Here is a 25,230-nt window from a genome sequence, read left to right as displayed (position 1 = left end):
TGTGGACTAATGAGGACAAACCTGAAATTGTCAAAGTAGATTCAAGTCTTTACGTCGAACAAATATATGTCGATTTTAGGATATATAATCGTAAATTGAAGCCTTTTAATGTTGATCGATCTCTGAATCCTTACAATTGTGAAAGGTGTTATTTGACTTCAGAAGGACTTTCGGCGAAGTTGCGTTACCCAGCGACTAGTTAGGATTGTCGTTCTTGAAGACCTCGAAGGCTGAACTATGGACCAGGTTGAGGAAGTATCCAACTACCTGGTAAATTTGCATAATTATTTAAATAATTTCCAAGTATTAGAAAATAAAGATGATTCTTCTGATGAAGTTAAATCTAATAGGATTAATAAGTCTACTAGTTGTAGTATGTTTGATTCGACACCTCCAGCCGAGTGTAGTTATGATTTTTCTATTACTTGTAATGAAATTAATAATGTGAGTTAGACTACCGATTTAATAGCAGAGGCTCATTGTGTGGAAAATAAATGTAGTAATGAATTAATCAAAGATCGAGTTTCTTTGATTCCTAAAAAATCCATTGATTTTACTTTCGATTGTATTTATGATTTGGAGCCTCTGGGGTTTGAAAAATATTCAGTCGAAGATGATTATTATAAGGGGTTCGAGTCTCAAGATCCTTTAGAAGAAATTAATTTGGGGACTCATGATGATGTTTGAATTACATATATTTGTAAAGATCTTGTTGATCCTTTTCGAACTAAGCTTTTTGATTTGTTACATGAGTTTAAGGATTGTTTTGCATGGGATTATCATGAAATGCCCGGTCTCGATCGTTCATTAGTAGAACATCGATTAGCATTGAAACCCAATGCTCGACCTGTGAAACAAACCCCAAGACGTTTTGCCCCTGAAATCAATGTGAAAATTAAAGAAGAAATAGAACGCTTGATCAAAGTAAAATTTATTCGAACTGCTTGTTATGTAGAGTGGGTGTCGAATATTGTTCTATTGATGAAGAAAAATAGAAAATTGAGGGTATGTATCGATTTTCGAGATTTAAATAATGCCACTCCAAAGGATAAATATTTTATGCCGATTGCAGACATGTTAATTGATTTTGCGGCGGGAAACAAAATTCTTAGTTTCATGGATGGTTATTCTGGATATAACCAAATTTTTATTGCGGAAGATGACGTGGCTAAAACTGCCTTTCGCTGTCCTGGGGCGTTAGGTACATACGAGTGGGTGGTTATGCCTTTTGGTTTGAAAAATGCTGGTGCAACGTATCCACGAGCAACGAATGCTATTTTCCATGAGTTTATTGGAAAATTTATGGAGGTGTACATTGATGATGTAATGGTAAAATCGATTTCTGTAAGTCAACATATAGACCATTTAAGAAAGGCATTCTTGACTATGAGAAAGAAAGGATTAAAAATGAATCCTTTGAAGTGTGCGTTTGGGGTATCAGCTGAAAATTTTTTAGGCTTTGTTGTTCATAAAAAGGGAATAGCCATTGATAAGAACAAAGCAGATGCAATATTAGCTTTGTCTGCTCCCAAATCGAAGAAGGAAGTGCAATCTTTTTGGGAAAAATAAATTATCTTCGAAGATTCATTTCGAATCTGTCGGATCGAACTAGGGCATTTGCACCTTTAGTGAAATCAAAGAATGGTTCGAAATTTGAATGGACCACAGAACATCAATTGGCGTTTGACTCGATTAAGTCATATTTATCAAAAGCTCCAATTATGGCAAATGTGCGTCCATCTGAACCTTTAAAGTTATATATTGCAGCATCTGAAAACACTATAGGGTGTATGTTAGCCCAAGATGATGAAAATGGGCGTGAACGGCCAGTTTATTACCTTAGTCGAGTTTTGACTGATATCGAAACAAGGTATTCCCCGATTGAAAAATTATGTTTGTCATTATATTATGCTTGTATGAAGTTAAAGTGTTATATGGTGGCTAAATCGGTGAAAGTTATAGCACAGACCGATCTTGTTAAATACATGCTAAGTTTTCCTATGTTAAGGGGACGTTTGGAGTAATGGATGTTGGCATTAATGGAATTCGATTTACAGTATGTCCCAACAAAGGCTGTTAAAGGACAGATCATTGCAGATTTTCTTGTAGACAATTCGAAAGATCTGAATGACCAGGGAGCAAATATAGTTGATGTAGAAGTCAACTATTGAAAATTGTATTTTGATGGATCTAAGCACAAAGATGGTGCGGGGGTTGGAATCCTCATTATCTCGCCAGAAGGTATTCCATCAAAATTCTTGTTTGAATTAAAGTATCCTTGCTCCAATAATGTAGCCGAATATGAGGCCTTGATTTTGGGTCTAGAAATTTTAATCGACAAAGGAGTTTTAGAAGTTCAAATTCTGGGGGATTCGCAGTTAGTTTTAAAGCAGTTGTCAAAGGAGTTTAAATGTAATAATGAGATGTTACAAAAATATTTCATAACTGCTTGGGAGTTATTGACGTCTTTTCGAAAAGTCTCTTTGGTGCATATCCCTCGAATTCATAATGAGATTGCTAATGAATTAGCCCAGATTGCTTCGAAGTATCGAATTGGTCCGGAAACTATTAAAAAATTATCTAGTATCCATCAAATTTTAATACCAGCAAATGAGAGAGGTGTTATGCATAGATGAATGGGAAGATTCTGATTGGAGGAAACCTATTGCTCGGTATTTGAAAGATCCCAATATTGCAGTTGATAGAAAACTAAAGTTGCAAGCAATGATGAACTTTGTTTTATTGGATGATGAGTTATACAAAAAGGGGATCGATGGAAGTTTGTTGAGATGTTTAAGTCGAGAAGATCAAAACATTGCTTTAGGTGAAGTTCATAATGGAATATGTGGTGCTCATTAGGCAGGAAGGAAAATGAGATGGGTGTTATATCGCAATCATGTATTTTGGCCATCTATGATAAAAGATTGTATTGATTATGCAAAGGCATGTCAAGAATGTCAGAAACATGGTTCGATACAATAGATTCATGCAGCTGAATTGCATTCGATAATAAAGTCGTGGCCATTTAGAGGTTGGACTTTAGATTTAATTGGATTGATTCATCCTCCTTCATCGAAGCAGCACAAATTTATTTTAGTGGCTATTGATTATTTCACGAAATGGGTTGAAGCAGTTCCTTTGGTAGAAGTTGGTCAAATGGAGATAATTGATTTTGTCGAGGAAAACATTATTCATCGATTTGGAATTCCTCAGACGTTAAGTACTGACCAAAGAACTATGTTTACTAGCCAGCGAACTAAAAATTTTGCGGCTTCAAGGAACATTAGTATGGTTACTTCAACTCCTTATTATGCACAGGCTAATGGGCAAGTGGAGGCAGCAAACAAGATATTGATTGGTTTGATTAAAAAGTATATCGGAAATAAGCCTCAAACATGGCATGAGACTTTAAGTCAAGTGTTATGGACTTATCGAAACTCACCAAGAGGATCGACAGAAACTTCACCTTATAAACTGGTATATGGCCATGATGCAGTATTACCATTGAAAATTAATTTGAATACTCTAAGAGTATCAAAACAAAATGAGTTGCCAGTCGATGACTATTGGAATGCCATGTTTGATGAATTGAATGAGTTAGATTCAGAGCGAGTTCTAGCACTTGATAATATAATTTGATAAAAATAAAGTATTGCTCGAAGTTATAATCGTCAAATTAAGGAGAAATCTTTCAAAATAGGTGAATTAGTTTTGGAAGTTATTTTACCAATGGAAAAGAAATCGAAATTTTTTGGTAAATGGTCCCACAATTGGGAAGGTCCTTTTCAAGTGATAGGGGTATTTTCTGGAAATGCCTATCAGATTAAAGACATCGAATAAGAGAAAATAGTTAATTCGATTAATGAAAAATATTTGAAATATTTATATTGATGGCAAATATAGAAATTCAACAGGCATAAATTCAGAAAGAAAATAGTCATTACAAAAGTAAAAAGAAGTTCAAGATGCCAATAACTTCGCCAAGTCGGAGCACAGCTTTGTCCTTTTATTTTCCAGAACCATAAGCATCTTAATTTGCTTGAACTTGTCAGTTTGAATCTTTTCGAGCTGTTTCTCATATTTTTCCCGCTCAGTGTCGATTGAGACAAGTTTCTGGATAAGGAGGTGTTGTTCCTGTTGGGCTGCAGCCAGAGATTTGGCTAAGGTGGTTCTATCTTGGCGTATGGTGGTAAGTTGTTGTTGAAGTTGAGCCAATTCTGCTTTGATTCTTGCTTCTTCTTGATCATAAAAATCCTGGATGGAGATAGCATGAGAGATTCTCGCATCAAACTCCTCACGAGAGGATTGGATTGGTTGATCAGTTGCAAGACAGCTTTCTATTTTTGATTTGGCTGTAGCCTCTTCATTTTCAGTTTCCTGAAGTTGAAACTGAGATGTAACGCTATCGTTAAGAAGTTGTTTGAATTCTTGGATTGAAGTAGAATATGGTATGTTGTTTGGGAATTCAAAAGAAGAATTCAAACAGTCCTCCAGGAGTTTGTTGAGGATTGGATCATTGATCCATGAAGTAGGTGGATGATCCAAAAGTTTGATGAGCAATCGAAGTTGTTTCCGAGTGTTAGGCTCTAATTCGATTGGAGGTCTTGGTGTGGTAGACCTTGAGATTTCTGGAATAGGGACTGGTACTTTCTTTTCTTGGATAATTTTGTTTAAAACTAAAATCAGATCATCCAAGGGGGCACTACCTGGGGTGGAAAGAATATTCGATGTTCCTGGTCTTGGTCCTGGAGGGATTTTTAAGTGAAGGATCATGTTGTAATTCTGGAGGGGTCTCAAAAACTTTGGAACGGGAAGAATCAGAATTGGTGGTGTCAGCTGCTTTAGAAGCAGAATCGAAGTCTGGAATCATTTGGTTCTCTTCAATTAGTGCAGCTTGATTGTTTGGTGAAGTTGATTCAAGTCTATGTGTCTCCTCTGGAGAATGATGCAGAGGATTTTCTATTAAATCGATCACTTGTGTTGTGTGAAAAAGAGGTGGATGAGTAGCAGGAATCGTTTGTAGGGACCCAGTGAATTGGATTGAGTTATGTGATGTGGAGTGCTCTAGGTCGATTTGTTGTTGAGGAATTAACTGATCGAGAGCTCCAATGAAAGAAGCCGCCTGAGCAACATTAATGGGCTAATATAAAAGGTACACAATTATAAGTTTAAGATCTATTTTGATTTAAACTAAGTGAGAGGTATATATTGATGAGTGTGTCCTGAGGAATTCTGGACCTAAGTATTAGCTGAGAGCCAGGATCAGAATCGGCCACATCTTCTGATTGAGAAGAAGCAGCGAGAGACTCCTTGGTGGTTGGTTCATTTTCATCATCACTTTCGCTTGATGATTGCAAGATTAGCTGTTGAAAGTTCAGGGTCGAATAAGTTTTTTAAATGTATAATAGTAATATTCGAAGAACATTTCGAATTTGAGAGTGGAGTTATGAATAAAAGAATTACTCTGCGAGAAACTCTAGTAGGAGTCCTTCTGAGCTTCTGTGGTGGTGGCCGAGCAGCTTCAACTTTTCTTTTGTGAGTGCAATCAAGTGAGGAGCATACAAGGTTATTTTAAACCTTTCCTTCTTGTATTGTGGCAATCCTATTGGTATCACTTGAACAGCCAGTAGGTGTGCCCAAGTTCGATTTGCAAGTTCACTTTCCTCATTAGTGTTTGGAAAGAGGAAACAATCAAGCCAGGCAGGGCCGCAGTTGCGACACAAGAAAGGAGTGAAATTGAGTTGATCATTATCAAAATTTTTGCAGGAATGGAAAAGAGAAAAGACAGCCTAAAATTTTTCTTCATCTGATTGAGTGTTTGGAAAATTGGGCTTGTAATCAGATAAGCGAAAACCCTTGATGTGCTGCTTATCAGTACTGCCCCCTACAGGCTTTATCATGTAGTTTTCAAAAATGGCATTTAGCCATAATTGAAGAAGCCAAAGTGGACTTCCTGTGTTGATTATTTTGTTGTCTCGGAGGTCACAGACAAGTAGGCTAAGTTCTTCGAAGATGTGTCCAAGGAGAAGCTTGGCCAGATTAAGAGCTTTTCCTTCATGCAAGAGAGCTGCTAGAGGAAGTAAAAGTTTTGACATTTGAACACTTCGAGATCAGAACAAAATTGCATTTAGCCAGTAGAATAAAAAGGCTACATGTTCATCATTAGTGATTTCTGTATCATCTTCGCCCATATTATGAGCGATGAAGTCACTATAAGGGGCACTGAAAGTGATGTTGTATTGATGCTGAGGTTGCATATCAGGAGTACAATCTGGAGATTTATCGGGAGTCCTGTGATAGCGGCTACATCAAGAAGGGACATTCCGATCATCCCACAAGGAAGGTGAAAATTATTGGTAGTTCTGTTCCAGAAACAGGTCACTGTCCCAATCATCCAAGGATGAGTAGTGAGTGAAAAGTGAGAAAGCCTTAACAGTTATTGTATTCCTAGGGCTCCTCAGGAAGCACCCTTTGTGGGTTAGTTCGAGGCATTGATACCAAGTTGTAAAGTCAGATCCTCGAAGTTTAATTTTTGGGTTGTTTCGAAAAGGTTTCTGGTTGATGAAGTGGGAAATGTTAAAAGCTTGATTTATTAGTAAATCTTCTCCTTCAGCGTTAGGGAAGAACGAAAGCTTTTTGTTTGCCCTTTCGAGAGTTTCAATCGGTCCAAAGAAGCAGTGTGTATCTGAACCGATTGTGAAAGGGATTAGAATTCTGGTGTCATTGGCTTGTAGATAGGGATCATCAATGATTTCATCATTGATTTGATTAAGGATGCGAACAGCTGGCGGAGATGGCGGTACTGTTGCATGGCCTTTGCCTTTATCTTGAGTAGTGGCACGAGAGGAGGAACCAGCCATTATCAAAGAGAATTGAAGGTTGGAGATTTTTGTGAGAAAAGTTTGGATGCGAAAGAAGTTCAGAGAGTAATGGATGCAAGAGATTCGAATAAAGAAAGATGAGTGAAATTTAAAAATATCACTGTAGCCGTTACTGTGGAAGAAATACAGATAGAGTTAACTTCATGTAGAAGGTGAAGTGGTAGAAAGAGAAAGCGTCAGTCTCAGAAGACGTGTCAAGTGGATCAATAATAATGAGGAGTTTGAATGATAATTATTATTGGTTTAAAAACTGACGTCTTTTGGATTAAGTGTTTTATTGATTCGATAATAGTATCGAATCCAACCACATTAATCCAATAGGGCAATTTGTTGATCGAAAAAAGTATTTTCGACAAAAGTGGGTCAGATTGAAATAAGCAAAGTATGGTGTTTTAAGAAGACGCGTGTGCGCGAGCTTGAAGTGAGGCAATCAGTGCTGGTGTGGAGTTCGATTATGTTGTCAATCGAATAAGCTAGAATCGAAGAGAGGATTTGATTCGAAGGATTGAAGAAGGTTTTCGAAAAATTGATCGAATAGTTATGGAAGCGGAAAAGTTTGTGGTTTTTATCACACGAGGAAAATATTGGAAATATCTACAATCACGTATTGGGAACAGTTATCAAGAGTGGTTGTGTTTCAAATTTATAATTCCTCATTTAATTGTAATTAATTGTAATCAAATTAACCATTATATAAGATAGTCTATAAATACTGTGAAGTGTTAGGGAATGGTTGGAACTTTTACTCAGAAAAACACTTTAGCACTCTCACATCCCAGCGTATCCCTGAGTTTGCGATCGAGTTTTCTTTTTTCTGTAAGGTTCCTTCCACCTTCTTCTTTCTTTTAATTTCAATTATGTTTGTAAACTTCATATTTTATCTAATTTTATTCACCAAGTGTTATTCATATTATTTACTTTCTCTGTTAAGTTTATCTTTCAGAATTTTATCATTTACTTCGAAGTTCTTTGATTTAATTTAAGGCATTTTACTGTTTTTTTTTTATTTTGATTCAAGTCTTTCCACTTACCATGTCTTTACTTTTTGAAAACTTTGATTCCCTAATTATATTTAATATTCTACAAATTTATTTTTTTGTTTGTCAAAATTTGTCTAATCGAAGACGTTTTGATGCACTTCTAAAAAACTGGTACTCGCACAGAGGAGTAGGTTTCGCTCCCAGATCACTAGATATTGAACTACCATCGATTTACTAAAAATCGACAAAACAATTGGTATGCTTTATTTAATAGAGGTTACATTAACACGTATGAGTAAGGTAACAATAAGTTAGAAAATTTGTCAGGATCTACACTTTAATTTGCGTCAACATAGGTTCAGGTTCACATTATTTTAAAAACCTAAATTTATTAATAGATTAATTTAAGCTCACAAATTAAATTACTCTAATTAGATTGTCTGGACTTATTAAAATATAAATAAGTATATATAAATATTTTTTTATTAAAAAGTTATTAGTTTTTTATATTTTATTATAAATATTTTTTCATAATTTAAATATTATAAGAATTTATATATTCTCCTAAATATTGAATTTAGTGTATTGTATATAAGTAATTTGAGATAATATTCAATTTGGTTCATGAATTTATACGCGAGTCTCAATTTAGTCTCTGAGGTTTTAATTGTCTCTATTTAGTCTCCAAAATTTATAAACGTGCTTCATATTAGTCTCTGAGATGATTTTTAGTATAAAAAGGTTAATGGAGCGCTGTTATAGACTATTAGATGTCACTTTAAAACTTGTAAAATGATGCAGTTTTGGTTTTGGCATTTAAATAGTTCAAAAACGTCATCGTATCACTTATTTTGTTAGGTAAAATTTTAATAAACACCTTTTACGATGCTGTTTTTGGGTTATTTGAGTGCCAAAACTAAAACGACATCATTTTACAAAGTTTAGCGTGGCATCCAGCTGTTCACGACAGTGTTCCGTTAACATTTATACGTTGAAAATTATTTTAAGGACTAACATGAGTTATATTCACAAAATTTGGGGACTAAATAAAGGCAATTGAAACTTTAGAGACTAAATTGAGGTTTGCATGCAAATTCAGGGACCAAATTAACTATTATCTCTAAGTAATTTATTAAAAAAATATTTTTAGATATTATTTTTTATATATTTCTTTTTTAAAATAAATAATAATTTTTTTAACAAATTTGACGTTAGGTCATATTTAATGACAAATTAGTTTTAGTATTTGGATGTAAAAAAGAAAATTTACTTGGAGGACGAAAACTCAAGTTAGTAGACTTGATAGAATATGTTTTGATCTCTCATGATTGCAAAAATTTTCAGAATCAAGAATAGAAGTGATAAAATGTTTAAAATGTGATTATGTACTGTTATATTTGTTGACAGATACACAAAATGGGGGACCAAAGTCGTTCTGATCTCTTGACCTTTGGCTCACTAATCCAAAATTTTTTACCAATGTTGGATGAAGAATATAAAAAATGATGTGTCTATGCATGAAAAATTGAAGCTGATTAAGAAAAACATCTCAAACTGGAATAGAGATGTCTTCGTCAACATAGATGATAAGATTAGGAGTCTTAAAGAAAAAAATACAAAAGTGGAATTACAATTACAAGAAAATCTGGAAGTGGATATAAATTTAAGTAGGAGGAAGGCATTGGCGACTCAACTTGAATTGTGGTATAAACGAAAAGGTGAGTATTAAAAACAAATGTCAAGAGAGAAGTACATTATGTAAGTGGATAAGAACTTTAAGAAATAAGGGAGACTGAGATTGGCAATCGAAGATTCAAGGAAAAAATAAAACAAATAAATTTTTCAAAAGATTTTACCATAAAAAAAGAATGCCGGAGATAAGAATTCAGGATGGGTTGGTGAATATATTTTTCATTAAGAATGCTTGGGGAATAATTGGAACTAAATTTTCTGAGTCAGTGCTGAATTTTTTCATATCAAGATTCCTTCCTTACTTCAAAGATTGATACTCCAGAAGAGATGAAGAATTCTAGACCGATAAGCATGATTGGGAGTATATATAAAATGATATCTATTTAGTTTTCAGAATAAAAAAGGTAATGAGTACATTGGTAGGAAAGGTACAATATGCGTTCATTCAAGATAGACAAATTTTAAATGATGCCTTAATTGCATGCAAAATAGTGGCTTACGAAAAGTAAGAGTGGAATTATTGTTAAAGTTGACTTAAAAGCAGCTTATAATATAATTAGATGGTCATTTGTGGATTAGGTACTAAAAACCATGGTTCTGAAAACCGGACCGGACCGACCGGTTCAACCGGGAACCGGACACCTAACCGGTCCGGGTAATGCTAATAACCGCCTGGCAAAAAATCGGCCAAAAAACCGGTCGAACCGGCAGTTAACCGGCGAATCGGAAGAACCGTCCGATTTTTTAGCGGTTCAATGGTTTGCAAATTCATATGCCAAACGACGTCGTTTTGGCATTTTAAAAAAAAAAAAAAAAAGGATTACGTTCGCGAAATGTATCCCTAACCCTAATCTGATACTCCCCCCCCTTTCTTCCCCTTTCTTCCCCAGTTCCCTTTCTTCCCCAGATTCGGCGCCAGCGTCCATAGCCACCGGCCACCCACAGCGCGCCAGCGTCCATCCCTTTCTTCCCCTTTCTTCCCCAGTTTCCTTTCTTCCCCAGATTCGGCGCCAGCGTCCATAGCCACCGGCCACCCACAGCGCGCCAGCGTCCATAGCCACCCACAGCCATCAAGGCCACCAAGGCCACCACAGCCGAGCCCGTGACCACCACTGGCCGAGCCCGCCTCCTCGTCGCCACCCACAACCATCGAGCGCAACAGCTACCACCACCGGCCGAGCCCGCCTCCTCGTCGCCACCTACAACCATCGAGAGCAACAGCGACCACCACCGGCCGAGCCCGCCTCCTCGTCGCCACCCACAACCATCGACAGCAGTCGACGACCACCGGCCGAGCTCGCCTCCTTCCGAATTAGGTAAGACTCTGTTCTTTCACCTATGCTTCTTGAGTTTGATTTTCTGAGGTTCTGATCTTGTTCTGTGCTCGCCTGTTCTATGCTTGATTTTGGATTTTGATTTTCTGAGCCCCCTTGATTTTCAGGATTGATGTTTTTTATTTTGAATATGTTTTGCATTGCTGCTTCTGTTAGCTCGCTGCTTCATGAATCATGATGAATATTTTTTGCTGCTTCTGGTAGCTGCTTCTGTTTTGCATTGCTGCTTCTGTTACCTGCTTCTGTTTTGCATTGCTGCTTCTGTTATGGGATTGATATTTTGAATTGCTGCTGCTTGTTTGAGTTAATTTTGTTGATGGTTAGTTTCTGAATTGCTGCTTTTTGTTTGAGTTAATTGTGTTTGAGTTAGTATAATACTATTGTTTGAGACTAATTGATTATGGAGGTTGATTTGGTTGAATTTGTGTAAATTGTGTTGTTTTGTTTTGTTTTGTTTGGATGGTGCAGGCTGAAATTCAAGGAGCATATGCAGTACTGGAGTAGATAAGCAAGCTTGCCAAGGTTCAGAAAAAGGTCTCTGAAGTTAAGGGTGTCATGATCTAGAATATTGAAAAGGCTGTAGAAACGTGAGAACTTTGTTTCAATTAGATATGCAATTTTATTTTTCCCATAGTATTTATTGATTTGCCAGATTTGGTTTTGAAACTTTAATCAAAATAAAACAGGAAATTTTAGTTTTGCATGTAGCTTAGCCAACTAATTTAGAAAAAAAGGAAGCCTTTGGAGGAACAGGGCCAGGTGGAGCAAGAAATATTGCAATTATTTATTGATGGTTAGTTTCTGAATTGCTGCTTTTTGTTTGAGTTAATTTTGTTTGAGTTAGTATAATACTATTGTTTGAGACTAATTGATATTATAGCTTAGCCAATCATTTTTTAGTATAATACTATTGTTTGAGTTAGTATAATACTATTGTTTGAGACTAATTTAGTATATTTAAAATTATATATTGAATTTTTATATAATTTTAGTGTATATTTAATTAAACCGGTTCGACCACGGTTCGACCCCGGTCGGACCATTGAACCATTGAACCAGTTGTTTGACCGGTTCAATGACCGGTCCGGTTTTCATAACCTTGCTAAAAACACATGAGTTTTGGAGAAACTTGAAATAAATGGATTAATAATTTGCTTAATACAGCAGCAACATTGGTTATTGTAAACGGATATCTCCTACAGAATCTTTTGCTGTGGAGAGAGGATTGCATCAACTTGATCCAATATCACCGTTCTTGTTTATATTGGTGGCTGATGATGAATGATGAATGTCGCTTTAGAAAATTCGTAAGTTTAAAAGCTTAAGTTTCATTGTAATTCTAAATTGAAATGTAATACTTTTTAAAGTTTAGTAAAAATATCACAAATTTAAAAAAACACCGAGAGTTTAATATCAGATCGTTCTCCTTTAGAATCACAATCAAATGCTCAATCATTGACTACGAAAAAAATTGGGAGATTTTGAGTGCTATAAACGAAAATTAAATTGACTAAAAATTAAAGAAGCAATTAAGAATTAATTGAAATTAGATTGAGACCTACGCCGATGTGCAGGGTGGTAAATTAATGATAGTATAAAATATATTTTAATAAATATTATATTATTTAAAAATTAATTAAAATGTATATAAATTAATATTAAATTTGATGTATTTTTTATTTAAAATATTTTATAATACAATTTTATTTTATACTGAGGTTGTACAAAGTTACATCTTTATTTGTTATTTTTATTTTTGCATTGTTTTAATTGACGGGCTTAGTCTTCTTATGTAGTATTTGTTCTTTTTTTTTTAGTTGTTGTTAGACTTGTTTCTTTTTTTCATATGTTTTTGAGAAGACATGTACTTTCTAAACTGTTAGCTTGTATACATTTTTTATTGTATTTTTTGTTCTATCTTTATATGTATGTTCTTCATCTGAAGATGTGCCTTGGATTCATTTACTTTTCTTTTTTATTAATTTCTTGATTGGTATGTCATCTAGATCTGATGATACTGGTGTTGGTGAAGTTGGTTCTTATAATCAATAAAAAAATATAAATGAGCAATATAAATGATGTTTTGAATAAATAAAATTTTTGTAGTATTATCTGTTAAATTTGTTGTAAAAAGAGTTGAGTTTTAGTATTTTTTATTGGGATAAATATCTTAGTAACAATATATTGTTGAGAACCTTTTTTGAAGTTAAAATCATTTACTTTAACTTCTAATATAAATGTGAGGTTGTATAAATTTCTTAATTAAAATGATGCTTCAGTGTCATTGGTGATTTGGAGTGTAATTAGATTTAAAACTGTTGTATTCAATAATTTTTTTTATTTTATTTTATCAAATAGTACAAAAGTTATTGTAGTACTTTGATTTGTAACTTTTAATTTAATTTTGAATATGTAATAATTATTGAGTTAGTAATTTATAATTTGATGAAAGTTTTTATGATAAGTATAATTTAATGGAATTTGATAGAATTTTTTATAATTTGAATTTGCAATAATTTTTTATGTTGTAGCACAAAACTTTATTTTTTGTATTTTTTTTGTAGATTTTTCTTTGACGTTTACTTATTTTTCTTATCCTAGTACGTACAGATTTTCAATAACATATAGTAATAAGAATAATAGAATTTTTTATAATTTGAATTTGTAATTATTTTTTTATGTTGTAGCACAAAAATTTTATTTTTCATAATTTTTGTAGATTTTTTTTTAACATTTACTTATTTTTTTTCTCCTAGTACATATAGGCTTTCAACGATATCTATAATAGTAAGAATAAAATATTTTAAAATATTTATTGGCATATATATATATATATATATATTTATTTATTTTGAATAAGTTATTTTTAATAAAAATAATTTAAATAGCATAAAATAAAAATACCTATTAATATTTTTTTTAAACTCATTCTATTAGACAATATTTCGAGTGATACAAATTCAAAATAATATTGAAAAATGATCAAAAATAAATTTTTAATTTAAATAACATATTAAAATAAATATAATTATAAGGATCTTCAAATATAATTATATGTAAAGTATTATAAAAACTTATAAAAAATGCAAATAGTAAAAGTAATAAGAACTTTTTTCGTAAATTTGTTTTAAAATATAATAAATATTTTTATTTTGTAATCATCTAATAAAATCATTTCTAAGTAGATAAGCTCCTCTTTATTTGTTGGTGTAAATATTTTTTTTAAGCGAATTACGAATTATATGAAATGAAGTAATAATATTAAAAGTCTTATATATGATATATAAGTAGGTCAAATAAGATGAAATTTGAATATTTTGTAACTTAAAATTTATTATGATAATATTATTATTATGATACTTTTAATGTAGATGTTTATTACATTTAATTTGAGTATATATATATATATATAATATACATATATATATTGAATAATTTATTTTTAATAAAAATAATTTAAATAGTATAAAGTAAAAATACCTATTAATATTTTTTTAAACCCACTTTAGTAGACAATATCTCGAGTGATACAAACTCAAAATAATATTAAAAAATGATCAAAATTAGTTTTTTAATTTAAATAACATATTAAAATAAATATAATTATAAGGATCTTCAAATATAACTATATGTAAAGTATTACAAAAACTTTAAAAAAAAATTATAAATAGTAAAAGTAATAAGAACTTTTTTTGTAAATTTGTTTTTAAAATATAATAAATATTTTTATTTTGTAATAATCTAATAGAATCATTTCTAAGTAGATAAGCTCCTCTTCATTTGTTCGTATAAATATTTTTTGTAGGCGAATTACGAATTATGAAATGAAGTAATTATATTAAAAGTTTTATGTTTGATATATAAGTAGGTCAAATAAGATGAAATTTGAATATTTTGTAACTTAAAATTTATTATGATAATATTATTATTATGATACTTTTAATGTAGATGTTTATTATATTTAATTAATGATTTATATTTCTATTGAATAATAATATGTAATAAATTAATTAATTAATTAATTATGCATGGGAGTTATGGTTTTAATTTTTTAATATTTTTTTAAAAATTGATTGGTTAATTTCTAAAATTTTGCTAAGTAATTAAAATTGATGACGTGACATTATTAGAAGAAAAAATATGGCTTAAATCTAATGTACAAATAGTTGGTATCAACTTTTATATGATAAGAATAAAAATGATAAGGCTAAGAGTAATTAATACCATTAACTAGTAAAAGAAAGTAAATTTAAGTGCTAAAAAGATATTGACAAAGGTTGAGAGTTAAGAATTGCTATCTTTGTCACTAACCACAATATGATAATTATAAGAGCAAACCCAATTCGTCAATCTCTACAAATTGAGGATTGTCAATTAGCCTTAATTAATCCTAATCCACAAGTTCTAGCTAACTTACTAATTTAATTAGTAAAATATTAGCTAGTGAAAACAAGATTAATAAATATCTCTAGATTATCAATCAACGTGGACATCAATGACTCAAATTCACCCAAGTTTTCCAACTCCAAGCCAAGAAGGAGAAAATCTACTCTATAACTAATTCAAGCATTTTATCAAACATTTGGTGTGCATAAAAATAAAGCATCATAAATTACAAGAATTAGTAAAATCTATAATTATCCAATTCAAGGAAGCAATAATAACAACTCAATTAAGCATGAATATGTTGTAAAATAAATAATTAAGGAAGATATAATATAAAATTAAAAAGTGTAAATAGAAATATAATTAGATCAATAAAGATGATTCGTATATGTGTTTACTTAATATTATATGAAGTAATGTTTTTATATATATATATATATATATATATATATAAAAGTGAGAGAGATATATATTATAGTAGAGAGAGATATTGCTCAGTAAAGAAAGAGAGAATTATTATTGCTTGCTTGTTGTACATCAATTCTTTCAGACTTCTTTATTTATAGAGAAAAAGTATTGACTATTCCAAACGTCATTTAATTACAGTTTAGCTTGGGAGGTTCATTTCTACATAGGGAAAATCAGCCGCCCGTATAATAAATGGGCATCCACATCCTTTGAACTTATCACAACACTCTCCATTGGATGACCATTTAGAATTATTGCCTCGTTAAGACCTTACTAAAGAAAAACCCAGTGGGAAAAAACCTTAGTGAAGGAAAAAGAGTACAATATCCTTTAGTGATAGGGATTGCCTCATTAAAAACCTTGTCAAGAAAAACCCAATGGGAAAAAACCTAACCAAGGAAAAAAGAGTACAGTCTCCCCCTCTTGTCGACATCAATTGATGTCTCGAAATCGGCACATCCCAATCTCATGTACCAATCTTTCAAAGGAGGATTTTGGGAGTGACTTTGTAAATAAATCTGCCAGATTGTCACTTGAGTGGATCTGTTGGATATCAATTGTCCCTTGATTTTGAAGATCATGAGTGAAGAAGAATTTGGGAGAAATATGCTTTGTTCTATCACCTTTGATATATCCGCCTTTAAGTTGAGCAATACATGCTACATTATCTTCAAACAGGATAGTTGGAGCTATCTTCTGATCAATCATCCACATGATGACAGAATATATTGGATCAAACTCCTCAGCCAAAAACACTCACGACTAGCTTCATGTATCGCTAGTATTTCAGCATGATTAGAGGATGTTGCTGCAATCGTCCGTTTCGTGGACTTCCATGATATAGCTGTACCACCATATGTGAATAGGTATCCTGTTTGAGATCTTCTTTATGTGGATCAGACAAGTATCCATCATCTGCATAGCCAACTAGTTGTGACTTGGATCCATAGGGATAAAACAATCCCATATCAACCGTTCCATGAAGATATCGAAAGATTTGTTTGATTCCACTCCAATGTCTTCTGGTTGGAGAGAAACTATATCTTGCTAGTAAATTCATAGCAAATGATATATTGGATCGTGTATTATTAGCAAGATACATTAGCGCTCCAATGGCACTAAGATATGGTGCTTCAGGACCAAGGATATCTTTATTTTCTTCTTTAGGATGGAATTGATCCTTTTTCACATCCAAAGATCTTATGATCATTGGGGTACTCAAGGGATGTGATTTATCCATATAAAATCTTTTCAAGATCTTCTCTGTATATGTTGTTTGATGAATAAAGATCCTATTTTTTATATGTTCGATCTGCAAGCCGAGACAAAATTGAGTCCTTCCAAGATCTTTCATCTCAAACTCTTCTTTTAGAGTTTTTATAATTGTTGGAATCTCTTCAGGAGTTCCAATGATATTTAAATCATCAACGTACACAGCAATTATAATGAATCCAGATGCAGATTTCTTTATGAAAACACATAGACAGATATCATCATTCTTGAATCCATTTTTGGCCAGATACTCAGTAAGACGATTATACCACATTCGTCCAGATTGCTTTAGACCATATAAAGATCTTTGCAATTTAACTGAGTATAACCCCTTCAAATATTCATTGGATGATTTAGATATCTTCAGTCCTTCAGGAACTTTCATATAGATATCACGATCTAATGAGCCGTATAAATAGGCTGTTACCACATCCATTAAATGCACATGCAGTTTATGATATGCAGATAAACTAACCAAATAACGCAATGTTATCGCATCTACTACAGGGGAATACGTTTCTTCATAATCTATACCGGGCCTTTGTGAAAAACCTTGTGCCACAAGTCAGGCTTTGTAGCACACAACTTCATTTTTCTCATTTCGTTTTCTCACAAATACCCATCGGTATCCAACAGGTTTTGCATCTTCTGGCGTACGGACTATAGGTCCAAAAACTTCACGTTTTACAAGTGAGTCTAGTTCAGCCTTCATGGCTTCTTCCCATTTTGGCCAATCATTTCTTTGTCGACATTCTTCGACTGATCTTGGCTCAAGATCCTTACTTTCATGCATGATATTTAATGCCACATTATATGCAAATATTTCATTGACAATTGTCTTATTTCGGTCCCATTTCTCTCTTGTAAAGACATAATTTATCGAGATCTCGTCATTTTCACAATTTTCAAGTACCTGAACGTCTTCTGGCGTTAAAACTATATCAGAATTTTGGACAACTGCAGGTGTCTTTACTATGTCTTTTTCAACAGGGATAGTATTTACCTCTTTTCTCTTTCGAGAATTTTTGTCTTTGGAACCGACAGGCCTGCCACGCTTCTGGCGTGAATTTGTTTCAGTGGCTATTTGTCCTACTAGGACATCAATTCGAATTGGGGCATTTTCCGCTAGTATATACGACTTGGTTATCCTCTTTGTATCGGAAAATGCATCAGGCAATTCATTTGCTATTCTTTGTAAATGTATAATCTTTTGAACTTCTAGTTCACATTGTCCTGATCAAGGATCTAAATGCATCAACGATGATGTATTCCAATTTAGTTTCTTTTCAGGAAGCTTATTCTCTCCCCCTAATGTTGGAAATTTTGATTCATCAAAATGACAATCCGCAAACCGGGCTTTAAATACATCTTCAGTTTGTATCTCAAGATACCTCACTATAGAGGGAGAATCATATCCAACATATATCCCCAATTTTCTTTGGGGTCACATTTTGGTGCGATTAGGTGGTGCAATGGGAATATATATCGCACACCCAAATATTCTTAAATGGAAAACATTTGGCTGCTGGCTAAAAGCTAATTGCATAGGAGAGAACTGATGGTAACTCGTTGGCCTCAAACGAATAAGTGCTGCGGCATGTAAAATAGCATGCCCCCAAACCGAGGTTGGGAGATTTGTTCTCATAAGTAAGGGTCTAGCAATTAATTGGAGGCGTTTAATAAGTGATTCTGCTAACCCATTTTGTGTGTGAACATAAGCTACTGGATGTTCAACACTTATTCCATTAGCCATACAATAAGCATCAAAAGCTTGGGAAGTAAATTCACCAACATTATCAAGACGAATTACTTTGATTGGATTTTCTGGAAATTGTGCTTTTAATCGAATAATTTGAGCCAGTAATATCGCAAACGCCAGGTTGCGAGAAGACAATAAGCACACATGTGACCATCTCGAAGATGCGTCTATCAGGACCATAAAATATCTAAAAGATCCACATGGTGGATGAATAGGTCCACATATATCACCTTGAATCCTTTCTAGGAATTCAGGGGACTCAAATCCAATCTTTACTGGTGATGGCATTAAAATTTAACTTCCCTTGAGAACATCCAGCACAACAAAATTCACTAGTTTTAAGAATCTTCTGGTTCCTTAGTGAATGTTCATGTGAGTTTTCAATAATTCTCCTCATCATGGTTGTTCCCGGATGACCCAATTTATCATGCCAAGTTATGAATTCATTTGGGCTAGTAAACTTCTGGTTTACAATGGCATGTGATTCAATTGCACTAATTTTGGTATAATACAACCCAGATGAAAGTGAAGGTAATTTTTCTAATATAACTTTCTTATTTGAATCATGAGTTGTGATACATAAATACTCATGATTTCCCTCATTCATTGTCTCAACATGATATCCATTTCGGCGAATATCTTTGAAACTCAACAAGTTCCTCAGGGACTTGGTAGATAATAGTGCATTATTTATTATAAATTTTGTTCCTCCAGGAAATAAAATTATAGCTCTTCCGGAGCCTTTTATTACATTGCCTGAACCAATAATAGTATTAACATATTCCTCTTTTGGCACAAGATGGGTAAAATATATATTACTTTTGAGAATGGTGTGCGAACTTGCACTATCCGCAAGGCATACATCTTCATTATATATCCTTGCCATTTTCTTCAAAGACAAATAATAATAATAAAATGAGTAGTATGCACAGTTAAATTGAATACTTGATCGGAATTATTTTTCTAAGAAACACTACATAAAAATAATGTCATATACTAAAATTTTATTTTAAAACTTGACACATTTAATGATTTCAAAATTCATAAACATTAATATTTCATTATTTATATACATCACATTTGAAACTTAAATACATAGAAAATAAAACTTAACAATAAGTTCTTTACATTATTTATTTACATAGATACTTAACAATCCCACATATTAAACTATTCCATCATTAATCAAATGACCAATATTTCCTTCAGGGTCCTCAAAGAAATCAGATACATCATAATGAGTGGTGGAGTTTTCAGCAACATCATTTGAAACGAAATTCGTCTCCTTTCCTTTGTCGTCTTTCTTCAAAGATGCCTGATAAAGATCGACTAGGTGCCTTGGAGTACGACAGGTACGTGACCAATGACCCTTTCCACCACAACGGAAACACTTATCCTCTGTTAATTTATTTTGTCCAATATTTCTTTCTTTATCCCACTTCTGGTGAGATCCTCTCTTTTGAATATAATTCCTTTTCCTTCCATAATTTTTCTTGTTATTAAAACCTTGCCATTTACCTCTTCTGGGATAATTTGCCGCATTTACTTCAGGAAATGGAGCGGCGCCAGCTGGGTGCGCTTCATGATTTTTCAAGAGCAATTCATTGTTGCGTTCAGCAATAAGAAGGCAAGAAATTAACTCAAAATATTTTTTAAACCCTTTTTCTCGATACTACTGTTGGAGGAGCACATTCAAGGCATGGAAGGTTGAGAAAGTTTTCTCCAACATATCATGATCAGTTATCTTTTCCCCACATAATTTCATTCGTGAAGTGATTCGAAACATTGCAGAATTATATTCATTTATGGATTTAAAATCCTGTAGATGCAAGTGCGTCTATTCATATCAAGCTTGAGGAAGTATCACCATTTTTTTATGATTGTCCCTTTCTTCAAGGTCTTTCCAAAGATCTACAGGATCTTTTAATGTGAGATATTCATTTTTCAATCCTTCATCAAGATGACGACAAAGAAAAATCATGGCTTTGGCTTTTTCCTTCTGGGATGCATTATTTTCAGCCGTAATGGTATCTCCAAGATCCATTGAATCAAGATGAATTTCAGCATCTAGTATCCATGATAAATAATTGTTTCTAGATATATCAAGAGCATTGAATTCAAGATGAGAGAGCTTCGACATAATAAAAATTTGTTACCTGAGTCTTCCTAAAAATTTGATTAGAGTCTCGTGCTGATAACGTGTTGTAAAATAAATAATTAAGGAAGATATAATATAAAATTAGAAAGTGTAAATAGAAATATAATTAGCTCAATAAAGATGATTCATATATGTGTTTACTTAATATTATATGAAGTAATGTGTATATATATATATATATATAAGTGAAAGAGATATATATTATAGTAGAGAGAGATATTTCTCAATAAAGAAAGAGAGAATTATTATTGCTTGCTTGTTGTACATCAATTCTTTTAGACTTCTCTATTTATAGAGAAAAAGTATTGACTATTCCAAACGTCATTTAATTTCAGTTTGGCTTGCGAGCTTCATTTCTACATAGGGAAAATCAGCCGCCCGTATAATAAATGGGCATCCACATCCTTTGAACTTATCACAACACTCCCCTTGGATGATCATTTAGGATTATTGCCTCGTTAAAACCTTACAAAAGAAAAACCCAGTAGAAAAAAATCTTAGTGAAGGAAAAAGAGTATAATATCCTTTAGTGATGGGGACTGCCTCATTAAAAACCTTGTCAAGAAAAATCCAATGGGAAAAAAATCTAACCAAGGAAAAAAGAGTACAGTAGTAGAATAAAACATAAAATATCATATTACATTAATAGAAAATTGAGAATTCAACAATGGTTCATAAACTAAAATGATAAAAATAAGAAAAACTAACAAGAGAATTCTATCAAATTAATATAGTAGAATGAGAAAAAGTAATTAAAACTAAACTAAAACAAGATTAAAAACTAAAATTAGAGAGAATTAAAGTAGAAAATCTAAGAATTCTAGAGAGAAGTTGGAGTTTCTCTCTAGAATTCACTAAAACATACTAAAAGAACTAAGCCTAAAAACTACTTAGTGTTTTCCTTACATTTTCTCCTTAAATACTTCAAAAATCTTATGCCTGGGGACTTTTTGGGCCCAAATCGTGAGCCTATGAGCATTTTTTTTAATGAATCATGTGAAGTTGTCTCGCGCCCACTAAAAAAGCTCACACGCGAGAATCTCGCGTATTCTCGTGTAGGCGAGGAAGCATTGCTTGCGCGAAAATCTCACTCATGCGAAGAAAATCCGCCCACGCGAGGAAGATTTGCTCACGCGAGCTGCCAGAAAGCTTCACTCCCGAATCGCTTCCCGAATTTGTTTCTTCGCTCCATTCTTTTTTATCCTTAAAGGCCATTGATGTACCTAAATTATGAAACACTTAAATAAATTTGATTATGGCATTGAATTGCATAAAAAGAGATTAAGAAATTAATGATTAAGGGCACAGAAAGTATATTTTTTACACAACTTAATCGAAAGTAAGATTTGAAAAATTCAATTAATTGAGTCGAAATTGTGTAAGATAATTGATAAATTCTATATTTTTTGATACAATTTAAAATGAAAAAATAGGATTTATTTGCTGAGACTTTGAATCAAATACAAATAAGAGCTAAGAAGATGGAGCACATCCCGGACCTAGATTGAGGATCAAGCAATTTCTCTAGCTGAAGTGTTGGGCTATCTGGTTGGTAAAATGTCAATCAAATATTTGGGGATATCATTAGAAGTGAATCCCAAGCAGGTGAAAATGAGAAATCTGGTCATTGAAAAGATAGAGAATAAACTTTCTACATGAAAGTAGGATTTGTTATCTAGAGCAGGGAGATTAACAATCATTAGGCCGGTCATAAACAATTAATGTACTATTTGAGTCTGTTCAAAATTTCCAAGGGTGTGGCAAAAAAGATAATCATCAATAAAAATGTTTTTGGGATCAAAGAATGGGAGAACAAAATTACCAACAGTTAGCTGGAGTACAATTTAGAAGCCTAAAGAGTATGGAGGATTAGGTGTTAAAGACATTATCATAAAAAATACAGGCTTATTATTTAAATAGTGGTGGAGGTACCCCTATGAAGATAAATCAATATGGAAGAGAATTGTAGCTTCATGGAATGGGGTCCCTTTAATCGATTCATTTCATGAACATAATACATCAAAGTCTGTTGGCCCATGGAAGGACATCATAAATAGAGATCGAAATAACTAGTTTCATAAGGAGTCACTACAACAAACAAGGCTTTTCGCAACGGTCAAAAACCGTTGCCATAGATTGAAAAACCGTTCCCTAAACTTTAGGCAACGTTTTGGCAACAGTTTTTGACCTGTGGTATATGCGGCCGTTGCCAATGCTCAAAGGCAACGGTTTTTTACCTAAGGCAACGGTAACCAAAAACCGTTGCCAAAGTTATTGGTATAGGCAACGGTTTTGAAACAAAATTTTAAACAACGGTTTCAAACCGTTACTCGAAATGCAACGGTTTTAAACCGTTCTTTTTCATGATACAACGGTTTAAAACCGTACATGAATAGGCAACGATTTTAAACTGTGGTAGTTTTGTTATCCACAACAGCAACGGTTTTAAAGCATTACCGTTGGTACCATTTTTTGGTAACGGTTTTTGAACCGTTGCCATTTTATAGTTGTCTAAGACAACGGTTTAAAAACGTTACCATTGGTGTCATTTTTTGGCAACGGTTTTAACACTATTGTCCTTTGTAACTTTTGACAACGGTTTTTTGTAATATATAATTTTTTTATTTCCAATAGTAGTTTTCTCGTGAATCAAATTAATTTCATTTTTTTAATTATTTAGAGTCAATAAATAATCTAAACTATTTGAATAAAGTCACTAAAGAAAAATAATTGAACATTTTCCATCAAATTTGACTTATAAAAATTGTTGTAAGATCCACAATCACATTCAAAATACCACAATATATATACTATCATGACAACCTCGAACTATATCATCTAATGCTGCAAAAAATATAACAAAGAAGAGTTGAACTAGCTAAGTAGCAAATAGATTTATCATCATGTCCGATCCACAAGTTCATGACTTTTACTCTGTAACATTTGCTCTTAAAAGTTTGACCTTAATGAAGTTCGATTTCCCCTTCAACATAGTTTTCCTGTAAAAAAAGAAAAAAAAAATCAAATATAAAACTACTAATAATGTCTACTAAAATTAGCATAATAAGGCCATCATCATCATTGCTCAACCAAAACAAGACATGAAATCAGCCATTAACAAGGATAAAACAGCACTCTACAATTTGAAACCGTTCATTCCAGGCATCAGCAGCAACCAAAAAGTTTAACCTAAATCCACTACAAATCAGATATAACTTCCTAATCACCTATAATCCACTAAGCATGTATAACTAAACTGACTAATTTAACAAAAACTTAACAAACTAATTAAACTAAGAAAATGTAAACAGGGAAATAAATTGAGAACCTGCAGAAGAAGCAGAAACAGAAAATGGCAAGAGGAGGGAGAATGGAGGCAGAGCAGTGTCGACCCAGAGGCGGCTACTGGTGGCGCACGGTGGAGGATGAGCGCAGAAACAGGGGAACAGTGGCGTTTTTGTTCTGTTTCCGAAGACAGGGGAGGGCAAAAATGGAAGAAGAAGAAAAGAGGAGAAAGGGAAAGAAGGAGGTGTTTTCTTCACTATTGTCTCTATACAAAGATACTAATTATATACCATCCCTATTATTGATTTAATTTATAAGATATTTAATTGAAAAAAAAAGAACAAATTAAAGTAACCTATTGAGTTGAATTTGGTCATGAAACAAAACTAAAGTAACAAATTACCAAATTCAATTCACAAATTGGAATTCAATTAACACAAATTTTTAGAAATTTCGGCAGCATTCTAGCAGTAAATAGGACATTTCTGAATTTAAACAAACAGCAAAATCAACCCATATGAACTCACTAGAATCAAATCAGCACTAATCAGCACTAAAATCAAACGGCAGCAAGCGAAAATGGCAATCAGTAGCAATATAAAAATTAGCATAATAAGGCCATCATCATCATTGCTCAATCAAAATAAGGCATGAAATCAGCCATTAACAAGGATAAAACAGTACTATGTCAACTAAAATAAAAGACATGGACATATATTTTAGACTAACTATAAATGATTTTTTTCAATCAAGAGCTTATTGCATCTAAAGAATTTCTAGAAGTCAACCACTGCACACATATTCAAAAGAGAACATCTCAACTAATCATGAGACTAACAATTTGTATCTAACAAACTATGCAAAGAAGCTTAGGCAATCAATTAATCAGTAAATTTTCTTCACTATTATCTCTTTTTCTAATTTTAAAGAGACAAACTAAAATAGCAACAAAGAATAAAAATATAAGTAATTCATAACCAGATTTTTTAACAAAAAATTCACTTTTAAAACCAAT

At 32.8% G+C, this 25,230-nt stretch overlaps 1 pseudogene; it reads right to left on the bottom strand.

Moving 5' to 3' along the window:
* Window positions 1-19,937: 19,937 nt before the first annotated feature.
* LOC148573320 (uncharacterized) lies at window positions 19,938-20,912 on the bottom strand (annotated as a pseudogene).
* Between the last annotated feature and the right edge of the window lie 4,318 nt (window positions 20,913-25,230).

Source organism: Arachis ipaensis, chromosome B2 (assembly GCF_059453495.1).
Source record: "Arachis ipaensis isolate K30076 ecotype BB chromosome B2, ASM5945349v1, whole genome shotgun sequence".
NCBI classification, from domain to species: Eukaryota; Viridiplantae; Streptophyta; class Magnoliopsida; order Fabales; family Fabaceae; genus Arachis; species Arachis ipaensis.
Note: the sequence above shows the minus strand (reverse complement) of the source record. Positions and strands in the feature narration are given on the sequence as shown.